General features: G+C 34.5%; 1 long non-coding RNA gene across 22 annotated transcripts in view; it reads left to right on the top strand.

Moving 5' to 3' along the window:
- LOC102153070 overlaps positions 1-15,089 on the top strand; it is a 182,183-nt gene that overhangs the window by 121,074 nt on the left and 46,020 nt on the right. For 10 of the 22 annotated variants that reach the window (XR_005353897.1, XR_005353895.1, XR_005353899.1 and 7 more), the window contains 6 exons: positions 631-724; positions 820-895; positions 1,565-1,658; positions 6,276-6,759; positions 8,309-8,529; positions 9,599-11,147. This is a non-coding gene — a long non-coding RNA (uncharacterized LOC102153070). Of the gene's footprint in view, positions 1-630; positions 725-819; positions 896-1,564; positions 1,659-6,272; positions 6,760-8,308; positions 8,530-9,598; positions 11,148-15,089 lie in introns of those variants that run through there. The other 12 variants (XR_005353900.1, XR_005353903.1, XR_005353902.1 and 9 more) reach the window with 10 other exon arrangements.

Here is a 15,089-nt window from a genome sequence, read left to right as displayed (position 1 = left end):
CCCCCTCACCAAATGTACCCCTTTACTTGGCCACAGCCCTTTGTGGCTCCTTTATCATGAGCTATTCCAGTAGTATGTTACCGCATATATCTTCTTTCCAGTCTTTCCATGACTGGGAACCTTCTTTCCAGTCTTTCCATGACTGGGAACCTTCTTTCCAGGATGCAAGGCTGGGGTAAAGCACCTAGCCTTAGCCTCAAAGCCTTAGAACAAAGATACTGAGCTTTCTTTAGAACTGTGTTCTAGCCAGGCTTTTTGTATAAGTTATAGACATGAAAACTCCTCTAAAAGTTCTGGGTAGTGAGAAGTACAGAGTAGCTATCTTGACATTTTAAAGCCATCTGTGCATAAGCTTTAATGACTCATTATGTCATGTAAAAAGGAGATTGTTCACACATAGGCCGTTATGATCTCTAACCACTCCATGGTTCTGGAGTTCTGAAAAATGTGTATAAGCTTGTGGGACGGAAACTCATCATTCTGATAGACTTCCCAAAAGACTGCACTCATTTATAATATCTGCAGGGCCCTTCTGTATTTGTGGTAAGGTGGACCCTCCAGCTTGCTGTGTAATTTGCTGATTTTTCCCACACAGTTGAGCATAAGTTTCTTATGCTTCTACTTTTCCAGAAAAATGATTGTGTTGTCATCACTGCAGTACCGATGAGTGGGGCTTAGTCTTACCATGATCCTGTAGAATGTTTGATTTCCTCTCGCTTTTGAAGTACGTAAAATTACAGCTTCCAGCAATGTTTTAATATTTCTCTAAAGAAACAGGACATAAAACTCATGTTTGTTTGATTCTGTTCTGTATTACAGGCCTTCAAAATTCAGCATCTCTGGAACTCCAGAATTCTCCACTCTAGAAGATGAATGGCTAATTTCATCCTAGTATGTAAGGAAACACTTGTAGAATGGCAATCCATACCAAATATTTATTTTTATGATTCTAAAACAGTCAAAACATCGATGTGCTTCTAAAACAACAATGTAGGGCAGCCCGGGTGGCTCAGCGGTTTAGTGCCGCCTTCAGTCCAGGGCCTGGGATCGAGTCTCACGTTGGGCTCCCTGCATGGAGCCTACTTCTCCCTCTGCCCATGTCTCTGCCTCTCTCTCTCTCTCTCTCTCTGTCTCTCATGAATAAATAAATAAAATCTTAAAAAAAAAAAAAAACAACAGTGGAGAGCATGCGTTAGATTAACAATCATAGTCTTTTATTTGTAAGTAATGTTGCTATACCCCACTTGGAAGAGATTAGTTTAGGCTATATTTCTGGACAAGAGTCAGAGAGCATAGCACACAAGTAAAACACACTAAAGCACTTATTTCCTCATTCATTCATTAAAGAAATAGTTTCTCAGTGGCTACTTTATGTTTGCCAACCTGATATATTTTTGCAGAAGAAGGCAGGGAAACAATGTCTGTCAACCTGTGCTGTGAATTTATAGGATTTAAGATGTACTGTAAGCTATTAGTATAAGTATCAAAGAGGTAATTATTAACATTGATTGGGCTCTATGTGTCAGGCGGAAGACATTAACAGTGATGTGTCTATTCCCTACAGGAATCATCTAAGGGAGTTTTCTGGTTTTACATATGAGAAATCTCAAGCCGAAGACTCTTGGATGACTAAGTTCTGGAGCTGACATTAAATCAAGGTGCTTTTTCTCTAGAGCATGGCCTATGCTACATCACTGCACTCTGCAATCAAGGACAAGTGAAAACCATCAAGTTAACTAAGCTTCATTGTAAGAGGGAGATACCACTTTCGATGGAATTAGTCATCAATTTTGAGGAAGAGGCTATCCTTTAGCTTGAGTATGGTTGGGTTTGAGTATGAAAAAAGGGGGTTCATAGATGAAAGGTTACAGAGGTGAGAGGAATGAGGATGGTCAAGTAGAAGCCAGTTGCACTTACTAGAACAGAGTGTGTATATTGGGAAGTAATGGGAAGCCATGTCCCTTTTCTCCACTAACGTTGTATTATAAAACCTTTCCAAAGCACAGAAGTTGAATAATTGTACTGTGAACATTTATATACTACCACCTAAATTTTACAGTTAACATTTTAGCATATTTGCTTTATCACATGTCCATCTATATATACCTCTTTCTACAAGTCAATTCATCTCATTTATTAATTCATTTCAAAGTAAGTTGCAGACATCAATATACTTCACCCCTAAACATTTCATCATGTATATCAGTAAAGTGGGTTCAAAGTTTATTTACTGTTATTTTTAAAAGTAAAATTGATATAAAATAAGTGCTCAAATCTTAAATATACCATTAAATGTGTCAACTGCACGTACATTTATAAAACAGACTTCTATCAAGATATGTAACATTACTATCACTCTAAAAAGTTATCTTGTTTCTGCTGTTGGTTGGTTTCTCTAACTACTGCCTCAGAGGCAACCCATATTCTGATATTTCTTCACCATAGATCAGTTTTGCTTTTTCTTTAATTTAGTATGCTAAATTTTATGGCTGAGTAGGAATTTTCTATAGTTTATCTTTTTGTCTATTGATGAACATGTGGGTGTTTCTAGTTTGAGGCTATTAGGAATAAAAGATTCTATGAATATTCCTATATACTTTTTTCCATCCTGAGAAAAATATCCAATAGTGAAATTGCTGGGTCATAAGGTAGATGTGTGTTTAGTTTTATTAGAAATTTACATAGCTCTTCACAATTTCCATTAAAAAATATATGAGACCTTTGCTTACTCCATATTCTTGCTGACATCTAATATGGCAGGCAGAAACTAAGTGGTAAAAGCAAACAATGCCTAATAATTAGGCATAATGTAATGATGACTTCGACTGAAACAAAGTCAGTGGGCATGGTAAATAAGAAAAAGTCAAAAAAAAACTTTATGAAGAAATAATTTAAAATATTTGGTGCCTATGGAGAGGTAAGTGAAGAGACAAAATTATTCTGAAGTGGGTGTAAAGAAAATGGGTTTACCGTGAATTTGTATAGGTAAAGGGAGAATTTGTTTATGGTTATCTATGAGTTGTTTTTACTCACAGACCAGTAAAATAGCAATCTTCACTGGGAGGTTGAAGGAATAACATTGGAATTATATCATTTTCCTATATATTGTGCTGTTTTCGGAACTGACTTGTTGAACCAAGTAGACTGAATGCTCTTTGAGGATAAGATGTCTAATTTTTCTTTCCTAATTGTCCAGTATAGTGCTTTGCACACAATGGATCAAAGGAAGGATTATATAATGCAATGTTCTTCAACTTTATGCATTATAAACATTTGCAGAATTTTAAACAAATATGTAGATATTAATGAAATTTATGGATGAAGAGCTCAGATCTTTAAAATTTTAAAAGCCCATTGGATGATTATGAATCTCAGGCAGGATTGGAACAGTGGAAATAGCAGGAGTTAAATTTTGATTTCGACAAATTGGTTCAACTCTTTGAGTCTCCATTACCTCCTCTGAAAAATGAAACACTCTCTACATTATTGTAAAATTTAAACAATCTAATACATAAAAGCACCTTGCATAGTTTCTAGCACGTGGTAAGCTAATAGGTGTGAATTTCTTTTCTCATCTTTTAACTCCAAAAAATATAATTATTGATAACATAATATCAACATATATCATATCATGTTAATATATAATTATAGTTCTATGCTATACCTTGTACATTATATTAATAGTGTAACTATTAATATGAAGATATAATATTCATAACATAATATTGTTTCTCCTTTTCTTAGTACACCTTCCAAACTTTCTTGAGTCTTAATCTCCATCTATTTTTTATTCTGCTTATCCCTCTGTCATGTAGTCTCCAAGACCCAAACCACTAGAGTAGCCTGTATTATTGTCACTCCTTCCCATTGTCAGTCTTACCTCCTTTCTCCAAGTCTGTAGCTCTGTGTCTCTTCACAGAGATTCTAAGTCTCCTGAATATATCCCTTCCTCTCTATGCTGTTCATAGCAGGATATAAATGCTGCCATAGCCATATATTAGAGCAGCTCTTCAGTTCCCATCATAAATGTTATTTTCCAAAAACATAAGAAGCAAACCCAATTTAAAAATACCTAAGCTATTGGGGTACCTGGGTGGCTCAGCCATTGAGTGTCTGCCTTTGACTCAGGTCAGATCCTGGGGTCCTGGGATTGAGTCCCACATCGGGTTCCCCACAGGGAGCCTGCTTCTCCCTCTGCTTGGGTCTCTGCCTCTCTCTCTGGGTCCCTCATGAATAAATAAAATCTTTAAAAAAAATACCTAAGCTATCTAGACAATATTTTGAAAAAAAAATCACATTTTATTAAGATAGTTTTATATTTTGTTTAGTCACAGGCACAGCAGAAGTAAAATAACCTACTCCCTGCCTAACATCCCCTGATACATGCAACAAATACAAAAAACATCTTACTTATAAAAAATGTTGGCCAAATCCTTGTTTTATATATCCAATTAACCAAAGAAGCAAACATGTATTAGGCAATTACTAATACATGGTCACTGCTGGGTAGGGTTTTAGACTTTACCCTTCTAGGAGTCTAGAAGGGATGGCTAGATACAAGCAGGTGGGCTCTTTGTGTTCTGCTATGCTCTTTAATAAATTAAATATTGATATCAGACTATAGAGCAGTGTTTTTCAAACATTTATCTGCTTGTGAGTCTTCTGGGGGTCTTGTGAAAAATGCTCATCAGTTTGAATGCATCCAGAATTCTCTGCATCTGCCAAGTTTCCAGGTGGTACCCATGCTACTTGTCTGAAGACCCCAGACTGAGTAGCAAAGATCAAGGATAATCTGTCAGGCTGATATTTGAATGGAAGCTCTGCGACCTATCAGTTGTGTCATTTTAGGCAAATTACTTATTCTCTCTAGAACTATCCTGCTAAAATAAAGAAGATAATTGCTACTTCACATGATTTTGACGAATACTAATTTAAATAACATAAATCACTGCAGAGCTTATGCTAGAGACTATAAGTGTTTAATAGCTTTTTCAAGTTCTTCAGAAATGCTTAGAAAAAAAGTATTGGACTTATAATCGGAATACCTGGGTTCAAATATTAGTTTTGCATTTATCAGTTATGCAACGTGAGGCAAGTGAAATCACTCTTCAGAACTTCACTTTTGTTTTTCATAAATAAGATTAGTAACACCTTAATACAAGGGTGCAGAAGGATTAAATGAGCCAAAGAATAAAGTTAATTTATAAATTATATGTGTAAGATATGCTATTTCTTGATAGGTGAAAGATATCTTTTTTCTTTTAAAATTCTGGCAACATGGATTGAAAAAAATTAAAAGAATTAGGCAGTATTCTAGTGAAATGATTCAATGGGGAAAGCCAAGGTGTTTGATTCTGACAAAATTCCCTGATGTTTTCCTTAACAGCAAATATATTTTGGTCTGAAATAGCTATATGATTTCCTCCACATTGCACTTTGTAGCGTAAACACAGGATTAAGATGCAATGAAAGCATTAAACAATTCCAGCCTAATAAAAAGTGACAACTTGTTAATTAATACCAATATTGAGAACCATGTTTGCAGGCCAAATTTCATAAATAACAAAAACACTGAATGTACTTTTAATCTAGTTTCACAGCTCTATGTATTTTAAAACTGTAGATATAAATGAAGACTCTAACTTTATCTTTTAATTAAATAGCCGAGTTGATTTAATTTATCAAAAAAATCAGAGCTGTCCCATTAGGAATAGAAAATGACTTAAAGAATTTGTATTTTAAAGGAAACGTAACTGAATATTCATTACTTGCATATTTATTTTTCAGAACTAGCATGATGGCATTAGCTCAAAATGTAACAAAAGAAAACCTCGTTTTAAGAAAACTGTAGAATTCATGTTAGTTTGATAACAAATAATATTTCAAACTTTTGATTGAAAAGTGTGTATGTAAGTTGTGTAAGAAAACTGTGTTTAAGGTATTTTGGGTTAAAATTCATGTTTGTGAGCTGCTGCAATGCATGATTTAAAAATAATACATTAGTACTTAGAGCTTCACAGTGAACACAGAGCACGCAGATTTTGCTCTTCGATGACATTTGGTGATCTCCCTGAGAAATTACCTTAACATACTGTGCTCTGCCTTTGTCCTGGTATGCCTGGAGCAGGTGCTGTTAATCTAAATTCCTTGGAAGGGAAAACTGTCCTTATTGATTACATGTGGCTAAAAATGTGATCTGGGAAGCTTTGTCATTCAAGGGGTGCCTGTCTCCACCCAAATCTTGTGTCTTGATTATGTGGTTCTCTTCCCAGCAGCTCCCTTCCTTGGCCGGTCTGCTTCACGCTGCACAGATGTTTCTCCTATTGCTGCTACATGGTGATTTTTCAAGCGGCTTCATCGACAGATATTTCCAGATGTGTCCCCCCAGTTCTCTGGATAGACCTTTTCTCCTTACAAAGAGCAGATCGCACTGCTGCTCAGGCTTTTGATCTATTGACTATAGAAAAAACAAACAGCCCTCTATTGATGTGTTTTGGGGGGCTTTGGCAATAGCACACACAATAAGTGTCTTCTTCACTCTTTGAAACACTACTGGCAGATGTTTCCCATGGACTCCTCCACCCAGCAGTTTTTATTCTCACATTCTCCTTCCAGGGGGAAAAATGGATTAATGAGGTTCAGTCTCTGCTTTCCATTTTTATTTGCTTTAATGTTATCCTTACCTGCACTTTGAGGTTAACAGCCAAATTTAGTTCTTACCAAGTAAAGACCTGGCTAATATCTTATGTCAGTAAAAAGGTAAGTAACAGGGCTCCTGGGTGGCTCAGTATGTTAAGTGTCTGCCTTCAGCTCAGGTCATGATCTCAGGGTTCTGGGATCGAGCCCCAAGTAGGGCTCCCTGCTCAGCAGAGAGTCTGCTTCTTCCTCTCCCTCTGCTCCTACCTCCCACTTGCACACACATGTACACACACTCTCTCGAATAAATAAATAAAACCTTTTAAAAATAATAAGGTAAGTGATTTTAGGAAATGTGTATTTACAAAAGATAAATTTCAATTACAGTTAACACTTTTATTTGTCCTTATTTAGAGGAAAATTTTTATTTGAGATTCTCCTGGTGCATGGGTATTTATTCCTCCATTCATTTACATTTCTATCCATTCATCCATTCATGCGTGACTATGCAGTACCTGATAATTGAAGACCTGACTAACAGACATTGATACAAAGACGGAAGAAATGTAGTCCGTGAGCCTAGGAAGCTCATGGCCCGGTTGTGGAGGCCGGTATGAGAAATGTAATAGTAGTTGCTTGAGAGCAGTCTAAAGGGAATTCTGAAAGGATGAAAGGAAGGCAGATGAGGCACATATAGATACTTCAAGCATCTTTAAGACTTCATCCAAATTTAGGACAAGGAATGAACTGTTGGTGATTCAGAAAGGCTGTCTGTGTCATAGGAACAATAAACATTTTACAAAACAATTGTAGGCAAGGGCATGTTTTCATTAACACTTTCAAGTAGAGAGTTAAGAAACATTGGAGAACACAATGTTTTACAGGGACAATAAAAATAAAATAGATTATTGTCCAATCATCCACAGAGATTATCTGATTCTAAATATTAGGTAAACAGAAACACTACCTTCCTATTGCAAATTCCATTAAACATTATCAGGTAATAAATAGGACAACTGTTAAAATCTTTGGGGGAAAATGCCCTTCTACTCCTCAAAGAAACTATCCCTGCATTTTTTTGTTTTTGTCTGTTTGAGATATTGTATAAATGTGTAAATGTACACTTACTGACAAAAGAGCAATTTTAATTTCAATTACAGTTGACCCTCGAGTGCTCAACACTGTTTTGATTGGCACAGGCATACAAGGATTTTTTTACAGTATGGTATTGTAAATATATTTTTTCTTCCTTATGATTTTCTTAATAACACTTTTTTCTCTAGCTTAGTTTATTGTAAGACTACAATATATAATATATATGTGTTAATCAACTATTTGTGTTATTAATAAAGCTTCCAGTCAACAGTAGGCTATTAGTAGTTAAGTTTTGGAGGAGTCAAAAGTTATACATGAATTTCTGACTGTATAGGGGTTTGGCACTCCTAATCCCCACATTGTTTAAGGGTCATACATACTGATTTAATTTTATTTTGTCTTATTAACTTTTTAAATTATCTGTTTAAGATATTTTGGTTAAATAAAGCTACATCAATAAAATTCTGGCAAATAACTTCCTATGATGAGAATTAACAGTATTGCATTTATTATTTTTTTAAAAAAAGTTTATTTATTTATTTATTTATTTATTTATTTATTTATTTATTTATATTAGAGAGAGAGACTGCAAGCAGTGAGAGGGGCAGCAGGAGAGAGAGAAGCAAATTCCCCGCTGAGGAGGGAGCCTGATGTGAGGCTCCATGAATCCTAGGATTCTAGGATTGTGACCCAAGCTGAAAATAGATGCTTAACTGGCTGAGCCACCCTGGCACCCCAACAGTATTGCATTTGAATGAAGAGAAGGAAATAACTCAGCAAAATGGTAGATCTTGTAATGTGAGCAGAGAAAAATTTGAATTTTAATTGAATTTAGCCTTTTAATCTGCCCTGCAAATGAATTTAAAATTAGAGAATATTCTCAGTCTGCAGGCAGGCAATTAATGAGAAGTCCAAGAGGAAAAAGTTTTGTTGAGTGTTTAGAGGGAACTGGAAGGGTCTTAAAATTATGACAGTCACCTCTGGACCTACCCCACAGACCCTACTGTGAACTTGGTTCAGACAAAATTTTGAAACAGTGAGTAAAGATGTGGGGCTTGACTAAGGACAGAACAAAATTTAACAGCCGAATATTAATTAGGGCATAAACCAAACTACTGTAACAAAGACACACCAACAACACTGGCCAGAAGAAATAGCTTGTTTCTCTTACACATAGAGATCAAGGGTAGTTGGGTGATTGAACTAGTGGGTGTGGTCTTTCTTTGACTTGTATGTTCATGACTTCCAACAAGTGCCCTGGCAGTTCTTCAAATTGCCCTATCCAGGAAAAATGATTTTATCTTTATGGAAGTTACTCAAAAATTGCACATGTTATTTCTACTTACAACCTGCTGGCACATAATTGAGTATAAGGACACATCTAGTTGCAAAGGAGATTAGAAATTAAGGGTATAAGTGTTCCTGTGACAAGAATTCTACAATAAAACTGATGAAGGAGAGAAACAATGCTGGGAGACAGTCTTGGCCACACAATAGTTATATGCCTGTTGTTAGAACTGAAAGGAATGGCTAAGAATAAAGATGAAGTTTTCATCAGTCAAAGACTAGTATAGGAGTATATGACTCGTGATATTGTTTGGTTTCCTTTCTTGGTTCCCTTTAGATAGTGAAAAATTATGAAAACAAGGCAGGCTATATGTCATCTGAGTTTCTGCTGAGTGGATATTAAGTGAAGGAGGAGAGGGAAATTTTGTTGAGTGCCTACTGTGTTAAACTATGTTATTGTTCCTCAGTATTTTTTTCCTCATTGGAAAAAGATTATATTTCCCTGCATGATTGAAGTTAGGCTTGACCAGGTGACTTGTGCTGGCTAATGATGATTAATTATGTTCTCTGTAACTTACAGGCTTTTCTTCTCCAGTCAAAAGTGTTTTTGTCTACAAAACATCAGATTTGAATGACCCAATATTTACTACCTGGAACCACCCCCTTGAAATGAATTCTACACTTTGTCTCTGTAATATCTGTAATATCGCCTCCTACTGTTCTGGTAATGCTATTTCTTCTAATTGAAATTGTTTTCTATTTCCTTCATATCAACTTTCTATTTTCAAACAATAGAAATTATGCCCATTCCCTTCTAAGTCCAACTCAATCTCTGTTCCCATCAGAGATGTTCCGCAAATCTTATCAACTAGTATACTACCTTATTTGTCTAAACTCAATTTCATTGATTTCTTTTGCCTGTGTTGGGATTCCCAGGTATAAAAGCCTGAGACTAAAGAACTAGTATTTTACTGGGAGGTGAAATTCCAGGTCAACAACATGAAAGAATATGGACCTGAGATAAGAAAGAATGAGGCTAAGGTACTACGTCACTGAGCTGCCTCCTGTTTTGTGAATATAAAGAGGTACCTGGTTGCTTGGTGCGTGAGACTTCTCCAGAAAATCCTTATAGGAAACCACGCCTTGTGATGGAAGAAAGGGTCAGCTGGCTTTTAGTTCTCCCTCTATCCCATCTCCTGTCTCGTATTAGTTGAAGGTTGCCTCTTTGGAGGTTGACTCCCCTACATTTGCAAACTGTATTCCTGGGCCCTTTTGAGATAATGTTGGGAATGCCACTTTCATGCCCTCCAGTGTGGTCATTCTTCTAAATATGATAAACATGCATGAAACATTTGTAAATATGATATATATATTAGGCTTTAAACAAAATCCTACAAAGTTCAAAAGACTGGAAAAATTTAGACTCTGTTCTTTAATGCACTGTATGTGAATACCATAAAATATTCGATCTAATTATTATAGTTCTAGGTTATTTTATTTCACACAAGGAGTTTTTGCTGAATATCCTTGTACATCTCGATTATCTTAACAGTTTTAAACCCACCTGTATTTCTTTAGTTTATGACTGTTAAGACTAAGAAGAATTTATACCACAATATAATACTATTTGTATAGTACTTGAATGGCATATATAATATTGAGAATATTATATATTATATTGATATTTATGTGGTTTGTATTTTATTATATTATAGTATAATATACGTTTATATTATCTCTATGCAGTAAACATAGCATGTATACATAGGAATAAATATTTTATGTACATACATATATGGTATATATAAAATGATCTTCTATGAGATTTCTGAGGTTGTTTGTTGTCAATAACTTAGTTATGAACTGCCTTTCCTAACTGATGGAGCTGGTATTCCAACTTTAGTTAATCTCCACAAGAATTCATTTTTCTTGGTATAATTTTGCCTGTATGAGCCCGGAGTTCTCTCTGTGGGAAGGTTTTCATTTAAAGATTCAAATACTTCACTGATGATTTACTAACAATTATTAACGATTGCTTTAGGCCTTTTCAGCTTTTCTATTTCTTCTTCTGTCAGTTTTTATAGGCTGTATTACCTAGGAATTTGTCCATTTCATATAAATTTTCAAAATTGTTGCCTTAAACTTATTCATTATATCTGGAAAATCTGATAATAGTTATTTGTTTCTTTTATTTTTTAATTAATCTCAGTGGAAGTTTATCAGTTTTAATGTTTTCAAAGAAACCAGATTTTGACTTTGCTGATTCTTTTGACTGATTTCTCCTTTATTATTTCCTTCTATTATTTTTGCATTTGTTTTGCTGCTATTTTTCTAATCTCCTGAGAGAAATTGTTGGCTTATTAATTTTCAGTATTCTTCTAAAATGGACACACTTGGGGCTATATATTTCTCTAGAAGCAGTGCTTTAGCTGTGTTTCAGAAGTTGTACAAAACTTTTATTGAAAAATAATATTTTGGGATGCCTGGGTGGCTCAGTGGTTGAGCATCTGCCTTCTGCTCAGGGCATGAAACCGGGGTCCTGGGATCGAGTCCCACATTGGGCTCCTTGCAGGGAGCCCGCTTCTCCCACTGCCTGTGTCTCTGCTTCTGCCTGTGTCTCTCATGGATGAATGAAAAAATCTTAAAAAATAATATTTGAAAAATAAACCATAATACTGACCCTCATAGCATTGAGTCATTGAGCAAACACTAGCAGCTACATCTCTCTCCAAATCATTTTTTAAAAGTTATAATTGTACACAATAAAACTCATCCTTTTTAGATATGCAGTCCTGTGGTTTTTCCAAATGTGTATAGTGACATAAGCATCACTACAATAGCAATTTGAAATATTTACATTACTTCAAAAAGTTGTTGGAGCCATTTGCTCTAGGCTCCATCTCTGCACTAAATTATATTTTATACTGATTCAGATTCCCTTCACATCCTTGCTCCTTTATTATGTCACGGTTTGAATATAAATCAATACGAGATTATCCTTCTACGGTTTCTTGATGTTGATTTAAATGGCAGATCTTGCTAGAAAACAAGAAGTTATTTTGTACATTTATTTTTGACAGATTTTTCTATTAAGATGCTGACAGAAAAAGGATTGAGACTTCCCTGTCAATATTAAGAACAGAACTAATAATATTGTCTTTTCCAAAATAGGGTAAATTTGCATATTGTGGGCTTCAATCTCCTCCAATATTTCAAAGTACACTGGGAAATCATAATTGTATGCTATGGATTTTATTTCCCTTTCAAATAATTTTGAAAACAAGGGCAATAGCTGCAGGAAGAAATTTTACCTTAGTCTATTTTTTACCCTGGATAATTTGATTCAAGGAGAAATGCAGCCTTTTGGGATTTCCATTGTTTTTAAAAGTTGTCAATAGAAAGATTTATAAACTGCCGATGCCAGAACTGATTACAAAAAAAAAAAAAATAATTAAATCAATATTGGTAGGCAACTATCCTTCTTTAGCTACTCCTTAATAACAGCAAATTATTAATTTTAAAAATCTGCATTTAAGTCCTTTTAACTTAATAAGGTTTTTTCTTTAACTTAATAAGGTTTTAATTTTAATCTGAGACATCAGTAATATTAATATGTTCCAAATCAATTCATGGTAGAAACTATGTCTCCAGAGTCATATTTCATTGATCTCCTTAAGAAGCAGACAAGCAAATACAAACCACATCTTTATATTTATTGCTATTTACATTTATTTGGCAGGAGACGGATGCTTGATGTTATGCATTGAGTGGGGCAATCCCACACTATAGAGAATTGGCTTCTATCCTGTCTGACTTTTGAATATTCTATCAAACAAACACATAAGTGAAAAAACAATTTGTAAATATGTGAGCCTCAGTGCAATCATTTAATATATGAATATAAACATTTGGAGTTTTTTATATACACTGAATTTTCCAGTAATTATAAGATTTTAATTGAAATAAGATTTAAAAAATCGTTTTGGAAAGTCACATCATCAGTTAACAGTGCCACTTTGGTATTTAAGTTACCTATACCACATACCCTTTATTAGTCTTTTTTTGTTTCTCTCACAGTCATGGGAATTCTAATAAACACACACATATACACATGCACACATTTACTTAGAGGATTTTTTAAAAATGAGAAATACAAGGAAAAAATGAAAACATTTAGTGGAATATTTGAAATTGAGTTTTATCATTTTTCTCACATTTGAAAATTCATCAATGTCCTGTGGCAACATTTTTTTAAATAATGAAGCAAATAGTGAAACTAACAAAACCAAGCAAACATTTTACCAGCAGTAAGTTGACAAAAGTATATTGTACTTACTTTTTTCTTCTATTTTGACAAGGTATAATTTGTTCTTACCTATTTAATGTTTTCTTCTTTCTTTCATCATAAATGAAAAGTCTAGTTTGTTAATACTTTTCTTAAATCTATTCTAACTTCACCAATACCATTAACATTTCATTTTTTTTTTTGTTTTTTTTTTTTTACAGAATGACTTTTGATCGTCCTAGTTCTTTTAAATGCAAGCTTATTTGTTACACATAAGTGAAGTATCTGATGGTCTCATTTTGTCTTTAGTCGCATCTGAGCATTTGTATTTTGAACTCTATATTCTTTGTTATTATGTTAAAAATAAGATTTCATATTATGTTTTCCTGAACACACATTTAAATAAATAATATTATCCATGAATTACGTTTCAGGATAAAAAGGGGGACATTATTAAATATTTCTTAAAGGGGCATTGGGTCTGATAGGTTTGAGAACGGCTACTCTAAGTGCTCCAGAGAGTAGGGACCCCAATATGCTACTCACTCTGTGAGTCAACTGAGCTTCCTTTCCTTCCTCCTGTCTTTCCTTTCCCTCCACTCCTTCTCCTTGTCCTTCCCTCTCCTCGCTCCTGCCCTTCTTCTCCTTACATTTAAAGTGTACTAAGAAACTGCTGTATATTAAACTTTACTGTAGGTTATTTCAAGTACAACAGAAACAGAAATGAATGATGTATATTTCTGGCAACAGAGAATCTCAAATCTAATGGAAATGTATATATACTCACCATTCAAGAACGTAAACACATTTTAAGGGGAGAGACAAAGAGGATGGAAGGATGGAAGGATGGAGGATGTCTATGAATGTAAAATGTGCCTAATGTATAATAACTATGGACACAGGTGGCCTTAAGTTCTCAAAATAGGGAAATTATTTTGCGTCCTGTGGTGAAGTTACTTAGATATAAGGGAGTTCCTTGCCCTGATCGGAGATTTTAGACTAGATTGAGGAGCAAATTGTAAAACTATTTAGAATGTTGTGCCTGTATCATTTTGCTAATACATACTCGATAGTTAATTTATTGATTAAACAACTGATTCTTTGATATTCCCAAGTTATCACTTTATTACTTATATAGAGAAAAATCCTAAGCACAATCAGAAGTAAAATCAAAGTCAATGGATTATATTTCTAGGATTATCTGGATTTCAAAAAAAGATGGCTATTCCTGCCTTATGTTTTGCTAATGTTCAGACATACACAAATAGATACCCTATTAGGTACATTCTTTAAGTAGATGAAATGCACTGAAAAGTGAGTGGGCCTCATTTTTCTGTTGACTTGATTGTGTTACCTCATTATTATCTGTGATCTCTTTATAAAATATATTATTTCATGCATTTTCTTCTGTTTTTCTGTTATTTCCAGCATTTCCCCACTTCATTACTTTCTCATTTCAATTAGCCATGTACTTCTAACATGTTTGCTAAAATCTTCCAGGCCCAATTTTTAAAATTTGAGATTTAATTCATATACCATCAAATTCATTGCTTTAAAGTGTACAATTCGTTGTCTTTTAGAATATTTACAGAGTTGTACAACCATCACCACCATATAATCCCAGAATATTTTCATCTCTCTAAAAAGAAACCCTGTACCTGTTAGCAGTCACTGCCCATCCTCTCTTACCCCAGGCCCTGACAATCACTAATCTACTCTCTGACCCAAATGGATTTGACTATTTTGAACACTTTATATAAATTTAATTATGTAGTATGTGTCCTGT

Source organism: Canis lupus, chromosome 1 (assembly GCF_011100685.1).
Source record: "Canis lupus familiaris isolate Mischka breed German Shepherd chromosome 1, alternate assembly UU_Cfam_GSD_1.0, whole genome shotgun sequence".
Lineage (NCBI taxonomy): Eukaryota > Metazoa > Chordata > Mammalia > Carnivora > Canidae > Canis > Canis lupus.
Note: the sequence above shows the minus strand (reverse complement) of the source record. Positions and strands in the feature narration are given on the sequence as shown.